Here is an 8,185-nt window from a genome sequence, read left to right on the forward strand (position 1 = left end):
GAAATCCTACGCACTTTCGAGAAAAAAATTCTTTACCGAAAATATAATTTCTTGCCAGAAATGGTTCCCTGAAATTTCATGCGTATCTTTAAAACGTTATGACTTCTGAACGGATTGAAGGATTTTAATGTTTCAAAAGGCAAACAACGCGTATTTTAGTGAAGAATATGTAGAGATACCAAGAATGTTCAAAAACTTGTTCCAATCATCCCATAAAGTGCGAAAAACCCCATAAAAATGGCCCAATCTTGAAACGTTCACAACTTCTACAATAGTGAAGGTATCTCAATGAAATTTAGTATGGAAGTAGAGCTCATGGATACCTGCAAAAAAGTATTAAACAACTTTTCCGTAGGACGTCAAACAAATTTATTAAAAATGAAAAACGAATTTTTAAGAAAAATCGACAGGTGCTGAAATTTTTCAGCGAAAAAAAAAATTTCAAATCGTTCTGGAAAAATTATTTTCGATTGCAGAGGTCAATTACGATTATTTTTGGTGAATACAAGTACCCTTGAATTCCTACGCATTTTCGAGAAAAAAAATTCATTACCGAAAATATAATTTCAGGCCAGAAATGTCAAACAAACGTCATTAACAACCGTCACAAACAAATGTCATTACAATTATATTTAAGTAGTATGTATAACGTGTTTCATAGAGATAAATTTCAATTTATTTATTAAAGAATTGGATTTTCAGCTGCCTCAGCTTTGAAACGAATTCTTTCACGACTGTAATGTAACGAAGAAGTTACGATCAGTTAAATGTTCGAAATTGAGCACAATTAATTAAGCAGATAGTACGCGTTATCTCGAGTACGATTAACCACAATGTGGTTATTACATATTAAGATAAAAAAAGTTTCAGAAACTCGGTTCCTTTACAACAGAGATTCTCGATCCGAAGGAATATGGCGCCAGAACTGCTTTCAACATTTGTGCGATCCTAACTTTTACAATAAGACGTAAGTAATAACGTTTGAAAATTCTAGAAAAAGTTGGCAGCAGGGCCGCGAAAAGTTCATATTTAAAAAAATTCTAGAACTCAGAATTAATAAAAAAAAAACTTAATTGTTCAACGAGAATAAATTCAAAATATGAAGAATCGATGTCTCGATATTTTCCATACAATTACTATTTTTAAAATTGCTTTTGCAAATAACATGTTAGGTCGTCATGGAAGAACAAATAGATTTATTATTTTAAATGCCCCCAATTTGTATTCGTATGTTCTTCAACAATATTCAAATAAATTCAGACTTGTTTCAAGACACGTGGGAGATTCTCTGAGAACACGAGCACGCATAAAATCCACTTCAGGTCGAAAGAAGAAATCGCGGTCGCATAGAAAGTGCGCCATTTAAAAGTTGCCCGGTTATGTACCCAAAGTCTTACTTAGCCAGTGTTCAACAATGATCATAGACTGGTACAAATGATTGCTCGAGAAGAAAAGTCTCTCCACAAGAAGTGTCTTCTCTTTCCTCGAGTAGTTCACCCAGTAGCTCTGAAACTACTGCAGATCTTTGGAGAGGCATGAGAAAAGGAAGAGGCTTATGTTTCTCAAAGAATTGGTTGAATACTTGTAAGACGAATCATTTCGAAGGAACGATTAATTTCATCCGACAGAAGTCTCTGAGAACATTAATCCCGAAGGGAACTAACGTCAGAAGAGAAAATTCATTCCTCTCATAATTTTTATATTAATAGAAACACAATTTATTAGTATCTTGTAAAAAATACATCAACAATTGTTTTCGAACAGCATCGAAATATTATCAAAGACTCGTTTAGTTTGTTAATAGTATTTTTTTTATGAGAAAGGATCCTAAACGGTGATTCTTCGACCGGAGACGCGACAAAATGCCGCCCTAACTCGTCGAAAATTCTATTCCGTTTTAATTTGTTATTTATTCATGGGAAAAATGGCACGTTCCAGCGGCTAAAGCCGATTTACAGCTTAGGAACTTTCGCTAACTCGGAATGTTGTTCGGGACAGAGCAATTCTCCTTCTTTCCCCCGAGGGCGCGTCCACCGAATTTGACTTTTTATTCGCGCGGTCGCGAACGAACGCGACCGAGAGTCAAGTTATTATTTTCCAGTAGGATCCTATGCAATGGACGCTGAGTGCTCGTAAACTACGAGTTCAAACTGTAAAACCGTGGGAACGGGAGGGGTGGAAAAAAATGTTGCAACGCCTGACATAAAACCATCGACTATTCGTATCTTTACTGCGTTCTCGTGTGTCGCGACGGCGGGAAAAATGCAGGATTAAATTGATAACAGACAACGTTCAAGAGACGTTTCTTTATCCTTCGTTAACTTTAATCTACGAAGAACGTGCCAACACAGGGAATTCTAATGAAATTAAAAATAAGACTAATAAAAAAAACAAATGACAGATTATTGTATAAATAACTATGGGTGTCCAGAAATAATAGTACCTTGGTGTCACACTAGTAGAATACGATCGTCTGATTAGGCCAACTGTGGTTATTGAAATAACGTGGGTCAAGTTTCATAATAAAATAAGATAAGATCGCGATTCTTTATATAAAAATCGTATCCTAAGGGGCTTCATTTTCGAAAAAATCAATTTACAACAAAACAAATTTCAGTCGAATAAATAATGAAGGAATGCTTGATTATTATGCAAATAAAGTAACTATAGAAATAATAGCATCTCATTATAAGTAGAACCATCCGACCAAACTATTGTTATTTAAACAACGTGGGTTAAATTTAGTGGTAAAACAAAAATAGAGAGCGATTGTTTGTGTAAAAATGAGCGGAAAATGTAGAATAAATGTTTTCCATAGGACGCTTCGTTTTCGAGAAAATCAATTTAATAAATTAATACGACTAACGCGTCTGATCACTATTCGATATTTTCACTTATTCTGTCTTCTTTGAATATTAACGAAGGTATTATTGGTTTTACCTGTTTCCAGCTAGTAACTAAACACTGAGCTCGACAAAAAACATGTACATATCACATTACACATTAACATTTATTGATATTAACGTTTACTAATGCAAGTAGAAATGATCGATAATTGTCAGACATTTGAAGGGAAACGTACTCCATAATTTTTCAAAGTTTTCTCGTAAACGAAGCATCGTACCAAATAACTTTATTCTACATTTTCGATCTATTTTCAAACGAAGAATCGATTCCCCGATTTATCGCGAATTTTTTACTCGCTTTGAATAAATAAAACGAAATTGTGTGTTTTTGTTGGGGTGGCCCGTCTTAAAATTTAAGGTACGCGATGTCACAACGTTCGTATCAAAATGGCGGCTTATAACGAGGAGGGGGGAGTAAATCACTAGCCGTAAAGATCGACTTCGGAGACAGATTACAAAAAGAAAAAAATTTTGTAAAAAAAGCATTCGAAGGGAAGATAGGGATTTTGAGAAACCCTTTTAAATAATTAAAACCTTGAAATAGAATTATTTTCGAATTCGTACACACCCCTCGATGCATATGGATATGAAATATGGTAGATTTTCGCAAGACCATTAACTTAGTACTCCATTTAAATACAGATGTTAATCTCCGCACGCGAGATAGTATTTCAAAGATACAATCGGTGATCCATAGTCATTTTTCATGTTGCGAGATAAATATATGTGTTTATATGTACGCGATGTGGCTATCAAAAGAAAGGTCGCAAGGATTGGATAATTTGTCAAAAATTCTATTTCGAGCGACTGAGAAATATGTTACGCAATAATAAAGCATAATGGAGATAATCACCGTAAAAATTTAGTTAAATTTTACAGGATTCTCGCTCGATGCTCTTCCATGACAGCATGTAATAACTCTGCAGATTTAACTACATATTGTTCGGCTCGAACATTAATTAATTCATGAATATGCGTGTAATTAAATAAGCTCTTTCTCGAAAAATAAAAAGAATTCATTCAACAGAGAGTTAAATGTTCGTGGCATGTGATGCATTTATATTTTAATCGCTTTTCTGTCGGCTATTGTTTTTTTGCAAAACTTACGAACAATCGCTTGATTTATTTGATCATGTTTTTCATTTAGAAATATATACCTCGAGAAATTATTGAATTATTTATTAATTACTGTATCGTTGTAATCGTTCACTTAACTCGTTTAAAAATTAATTGTTATAATTGTATTAAAGTCGTGAACAATCGCTAAAGCACCGAAATGATTCAATTTTTTTCGAAAATTCATATTTGGAACTTCGATGTAGCTTCTTGGTCGATTATGTGACAACTAATTCTTGCAATTATATTTACATAATTGTCCGAGACAATCACTTATTTGCCAAGCTACTGGGTTTTCAATAAAATTAAAATTTGATTTTAAATTATTATATTAAATTCTAATTGAAATTCATTTCCCGATTAAATTTCTTGCAAAACTGCAGATAATCGTTTTTCGATTGCAATTTGTACAGATGTTCCAATCGATCATCCAATTTCTGAATAATTATAAGTTGCTGAGCTTCTATTCCATAATTGCACGACTTTCATGGGGGCTATATAATTTCGTTAAAAGCATAATAGCACCTGGGCCAATATTTCAATGAAGACTATGATTACGGTTTTATTAAAATTAATGACGATACTTTAGTTTTCTACCGCGGTATCTTCCTTTTCTGTTTAGTGTCGCAAAAAAAACTGCGTACTCTCGTTACATATTTAAGCACGTTTAAAAATAGTTACAGGATCACGTATTCGAAATACTCTATCATTTTTATTTCACAAATAAACGAGATAATGTTTACTAACTACGGAGTCAGCGAATAATTAAAATTTTATTTCACATCCAGCGTTTGGTTACAATCTTTATCTCGTTCGTTTAAAAAATAATTGGAATCCATTTTCATCCGAGCAACGGTTTCCTTGCGAATATCAATTTCATCGTATAACCATCTAATTCGATTAAAAGCTGATTGTACGCCAGGCTCGTGTTTTAATAAGAAAAAATGATGATTGTTTTGTTGCAAATAGTGATAACACTTTAGCTGTCTCAACAGCTTTCCTCTCCAATAGATGTCGCAGAAAACTGCGTCCTTTTATTTCAGTACCACGACATAATGGGATAATAGAGACTTCATAACGGAATATCACTGTTTGATATTTATTGACAATCATCGTTTAATAACTTCCATTGTGGGAACACGTACATCATTGTTCTCGGTCCGTTATTATCCGCGTATGGAACGGTGTTCTATTACCAAATGCAATAGAAATATCCTCTGTTTGCAAAATAAAAGTCTCGCGGATGCATAACGACTAAGAATACGCAAATAGAAAATCTAATTCTGTGACAGCGAACGCGATAAGAACATAATACAGTATTACATTAAAAATGTTACGCTTTACGATTGAAAGATTTAATATTCATTTCACATTCTTCACTTTGGTAAATTACAACACTCGAAAATGTAATTCAACCACCATTTATCAAATATATTTCTCTTCATACGGATAAAACAATTCTTCGCTTTAATCTTAGTGGGTTGATCCTGCTAAAAACAAATTAACCAACTACTAAATAACGTTACGTTGATTATTATAACCAGACTGCGGATCATCATGCAAATTCATATTTTTATTAATAAAATTAATGAAATTGGAGCTTCGTAGAGGGTTGTCTCAACCCCTAGACATAATAATTCGTACCTTGCTTTAAGTATTTCTTATATTCTTGCATATTAACTAAATTCTGTAGTTTTTTGAAAATTGAAATTTCCCATAAATGCATAAACATCCGCAGTCTAAATTATAACATTCCGTGCCCCAATTTTCGCACGAGCACCGAAACAAACAGGAACAAATCTCCAACGGGGTTTAAATAATTGATGGAAACGTTGAGCCCCGCGTTGAGACATTTCCCATAACAAAATACAACGTCCCGATTTAAGATCGTGTATTAAAATTAATAAGCTGCACGGCGACCGGGAAAGTTTCCGGAATTAAACGGAACGGCACCCGCGGCGAGCGCGATTTTTCAATTCCGCGAAACGATAACAAAAGTTAAACGACTGCACAGGTGCGGTGAAGTTTCGGAAATTAAATCTGAAAATTGGGAGAATTAACGGTCCGTTTAGTGCGATACTCTCGATCGATCAAAGTTCTCGTTGGTCAGGGTAAAGAAAAAAAGAAAAAATCACTGTGAAGAGATCGGGCTGCTTTTACGCGATGGTATTCCTGTAAAAGTTCCCGATACGCCCAAGTATGCGGAATTTTCAAACACGTTAAGTTTCCCCCACACCTCCACCCCTGCCACCTTAAGACAACTATCGAACTCAGAGTACTCTGTAATTGAAGGCTCGAAGAAACAACAGAAGTAGATGGTCCATCATTTTCTGCTTCTCGCAATCGTATTTCCGATAGCACGAATTACTGGAGAAACTTCGCGGAACTTTAAATAAGATTTTCTGTAATGCAACGAACCCTTTTATTAACGTTAATATTATTATAATTATTTGCAAATAGTTTTATTTACAATTACAAGTTACGTTAAAAAAGAATATATTGAAATGGAGAACATTTAATATTGAAATTCTGTATAGCTTGTTCTATTTTATAAAAAATTTTAAATTGCAATAAATTGTTTAGCATATATTTTAATCCATTTTAGTCTACGTCTATTTAGTTAGACAAAATTTGTATCTGAACGTCTATTTATTCAGTGACTCGATAAATATATTTATTTATTTTTTATTATTTCTTGAAACTGTGAGAAAATACATTTCTTTCACATTTCTTTTATTTATTTTTATATTCGTGTTTGAAACAAGAAATTTAAAATATTCGTATAGTCTTTTCATATGTCGAAAGTTGTCATAAATAACACAAAATTAAAATATTATAATGTCTGGTGTACCGTTTGCTTTTATATTTTTAAAAATAAATTAAAAGATTCAGAATGCATTCGACACAAATAAAATATAATAGTATATTTTGCCCTGTCTGTTAAAGAATTACAAGATAAAATACGAATTATATTTAAATAACTGGGTTGTACGATGGATTCTGTATTCGAGCTTTAAGAAATAATATTGATAAAGACGACAATCGTGTAACATACACGATTTCTCGACTTAATGATGCAAACTACAATTAACCAATTGCACACTTAAATTAAATGGAATGTGGTCGAACGTAACTGGCTTATCGAATCTACTTGTTCAGAAAGGACTTTAAGAAACGACTGGAATTCCTTTAACATACTATTCTCTCGCATAGAATTTCATCGAATTGAAATAAATTATATAAACGTAGTTTAAAAATTGATCTCAATCGCCTAAATAAATTCCCGTACAAAGAGTGAAACCTTTCTGGTTTTTTCATTCGTAGTCCAAACGGTCACTTTTTAAAATTATCATTCTCGCACGGTACGAGAAAATGGTTACGCGAAAATTGTTCCTTTCCAACGAAACGTGTGAAATAATTAAACAAGAGAGAATATCGAATCACCACAGGTTTGAAACGTTTCTCTATTAATTCTGAGCTAAATAGATAAAGATATTCATTTTGACAGATATTTAAAAAATCGCCAATTCACTTTCACCGATCGTTTCGACATCGCCAGAAGCCAAGAAAAATTTATCAGAACCAATCTGATCACTGTGATCGCACTTGCACTGATCCATTCGAGGCTCGATATCAGAAACCGTGTCAGCTCCCGTCACTTCGGCTCAGAGATAAATTTCAACGCCGCGAATATATCGAGTGAACATTATTCCCCCATCGAATAAAAAAAAAGGAAAAGAAATAAAAAATTATTAAAAATTCTTCGCACCTACCTGCGTGGGTCGAGCGAGCCTGGGCTGAGTCCACGGAGCGTAAAGGGTGGCAGGGCAGCGAATAGTTCCCTGTGCAGCGATCGGGAACCCAGGTGGAAATGAAAAAACGAGCAAACCACCGCGAAACAGCGAACGTGCGACGTGAATGACGGACAGATGAAGCACAAAGTGCGCGCAGCGGGCTCGGGCTTCTCCTCTTTATACCCTCGAACTTGTACCTGTGCTTGCGCAGATCGGCCTCTTAAGCTACGTCCACTAGGCTCCTTCGTCGCGCAAAAACCACCACGTGCTCTAATCGCGCGTCCCATCGATGCTGCGTATTTTAAATCGACTACTTTCCTGGCCAGATTCAGCCCTCATTCTGATATCTCATTTTTTTGGCCCTTTCAA

The 8,185-nt window shown here is 34.4% G+C and overlaps 1 protein-coding gene across 1 annotated transcript in view; it reads right to left on the reverse strand.

The window, feature by feature from the left end:
- LOC122400070 (calexcitin-2) overlaps positions 1-7,952 on the reverse strand; it is a 67,953-nt gene extending 60,001 nt beyond the window's left edge. The window contains exon 1 of the mRNA XM_043401276.1: positions 7,796-7,952. The gene's annotated coding sequence lies outside the window, so the exon portion shown is untranslated. The remainder of the gene's footprint in view (positions 1-7,795) is intronic.
- Positions 7,953-8,185: the final 233 nt, after the last annotated feature.

Source organism: Colletes gigas, unplaced genomic scaffold (genome assembly GCF_013123115.1).
Source record: "Colletes gigas isolate AHSC1104 unplaced genomic scaffold, ASM1312311v1 Colletes_gigas_Sc00016, whole genome shotgun sequence".
Lineage (NCBI taxonomy): Eukaryota > Metazoa > Arthropoda > Insecta > Hymenoptera > Colletidae > Colletes > Colletes gigas.